This window comes from Octodon degus, unplaced genomic scaffold (assembly GCF_000260255.1).
Source record: "Octodon degus isolate 3935 unplaced genomic scaffold, OctDeg1.0 scaffold00224, whole genome shotgun sequence".
Taxonomy (NCBI): Eukaryota; Metazoa; Chordata; class Mammalia; order Rodentia; family Octodontidae; genus Octodon; species Octodon degus.
Window position 1 is genome coordinate 15,444 of NW_004524800.1, and position 2,580 is coordinate 18,023.

Here is a 2,580-nt window from a genome sequence, read left to right on the forward strand (position 1 = left end):
ATAGCTGCCTGTACGCTCTTCCCCATTCCTGAAACCAACTTCTCTGTGATTTCCATGACATCCTGATAGTCTGCATAGGCCATGTAGAACTCACAGGAGGTGAACTCATGATTGTGAGTCAAATCAATGCCTTCATTCTAGAACTGGCATCCAATTTCATAGATCCGGTCAATGCCTCCAACACCAGCATCTTATGGTAGAGCTCTGGAGCAATCCTCATGTACAAGTTCATTTTCCAGCTCATTGTGGTAAATGATAAAAGGCTTGGCCACCACTCCCCCTGGGATGACGTTCATCATGGGAGTTTCAATCTCCAGGAATCCCAGCTCATCCAAGAAACTTCTTATACACATGATGATCTTAGAGCAGATGATAAACTTTTAACTCGCGAAGTCATTCAGCATTAGGTCCAAGTATCTCTGTTGATACTGTGTTTCTTTGTCTTTGAGGCTGAAGTGCAGGTCAGGTAACATGTGCAGGCAGGGGGACAACAGTGTAATCTCATAGGGTATGATGCTCAGCTCACCCTTCTTGATTTTCCCAGGATTCCCCTGAACTCCGATTATGTCTACCTGACAGTTTTGTTTTTTTTTTTGAACTGGGAATTGAACTCAGTCCCTTGCACTTGCCAGGCAAGCACTTATTCTACTGAGCTATCTTCTGGCCCACAGTTTGTTGTTGATATAAATAAATTCTTTGTTTGATTTATAATTTCTGGAATTGGCCATGACTTGCAACTTGACTCCCTCTTTTCGGAGGTCACGGAAGATGAGCTTCCCACCAGAAGCTGTTTTGGCATGGATTCTACCTGCAACCTTCAAGGTGATGTCAGTCAGGTGATCCCCAGGCTGCAAGTGACTGTATTCTTCAATGAAGTGTGTGAGCGAGATGTCTACGTGGAACTTGTGTGGGTACGGATCATCACCACTTACATTTGACTGGTGCACTGCAGATCTTGTAGTATTGATTCCGGTCCAGGCTCTCTTCTTCAGAATCCACACCATTGTCAGTAGTGTGATTGGTTACAGCCACAGTAGCTTGGCTAAGCTGTTTTTCACTGACCTTTTTTCTGCTTGGCCTCCTTCTCTGCCACTTTCTTCTTGGCTTTCAGACATCTTGTTAGCTCATTTTTGCTCAGTTTTGGCTCCCTGTCCACTTTCACCTCGGCCCCTTGTACCGTTGCCATCTCACCAATAAGCCGATGAGAAAGTCTAAGCAGGTGCTTTAATCCACTAAGCTATCTGCCTGGCCCTTAGAAATCTTATTTTTTGAAATACCCTTTTAGATGACTCTGTACCTCAATGCAAAAATATTAATACATGTTTCTATTGTGATCAATTTCTCCTCAATTTCCACATGCAACTCTATTTTTCCCACTTCGAGGTAACACCTTGTACTTCAGTAGTGACTCCTTTATTTTGCTTTGCTTGTGACAGGGTCTCACTATGTAGTTCAGGCTGGTTGTGAACTTGCTTATGTAGCCCAAGGTGATTTTAAACTCATGGCAATCATCTTGTCTCAGCTTCCTGAGTGCTGGGATTATAGGTGTATACCACCATGTCTGGTCTTCAGTAGTGACATGTTATGTTATGTTATGTTATGTTATGTTATGTTATGTTATGTTATGTTATGTTATTTAGTACAGGGCTTACAGGGTCTCACTACACAGATTGGATTCTTAGTGATCCTCTTGTTTTCAGCCTCCCAAGTGCTGGGGGTTACAGGCATGTGCCACCATGTCCAGTCTCAGTTGCCATTTTAGTGCACCCCAGGGGCAGGACCAGCAGGGCATACCAGGGATCGATCCTCAGTTCATACATCTGCCTCCAGTAGTGACTTTTAAAAAATTAATTTTAATGAGAAAGAAATAGCAATGAGACAGTGACTTTCAATGGAGTAATCAATACAAGACAATTGTAAACAGGAGTAACAACAATATCTTGGAAGCTGCTCTTTAGAATTCATTTTTAAAAAAATTTTCTTTCTTTTTGTATTTTCTTAGGGTAGGGTCTATGGAGTGTTCAGGGTCTCACTACTAGATCAGACTCAGTGATCCACATGTTTACACCCTCCCAAGAGCTGGGATTACAGGCATACATCACCATGCCCAGTTTCAATTGCATCTCAGACTGCCCAGCGGGCAGGGCCAGCGCAGCAGGCCTGGGGAACAAATCCCCGAACCCTGCACCTGCTTGCAGGCTCTTTAATCTTCTGAGCTATTTGGCTGGCCCTCAGGATTCATTATATCTCTAGAAATTTGTGCTGTTCTAGGTTAAGAAACATGTTCATTTGTTTATCAACAGCAGCCATGTTCTTGGATCAAGTAAGAAAACAAATTCCTCAATGATATTAGTGTTTATTGTTAACCAACTATTTTTTATTCTAGAAATACCCAATCAATGCTTCCTCTTTATTGGCTTTTCTCTTTTCCATGCTTCGAGGAAAATGTTTGATGTTCTCTAGACTAGTAAGGGGAATGAAAGCTCATTTAGAATGGAATTGCAGGTGGGTTAATTTTAGAATTCTATTGGCACTGGAATACCCATTTCTGACAAAACTAAACACTCATCTCCTTTCCCT

General features: G+C 42.2%; 1 pseudogene; it reads right to left on the bottom strand.

The window, feature by feature from the left end:
• The window catches only part of LOC101569040, a 1,914-nt pseudogene extending 728 nt beyond the window's left edge, over positions 1-1,186 (bottom strand).
• Between the last annotated feature and the right edge of the window lie 1,394 nt (positions 1,187-2,580).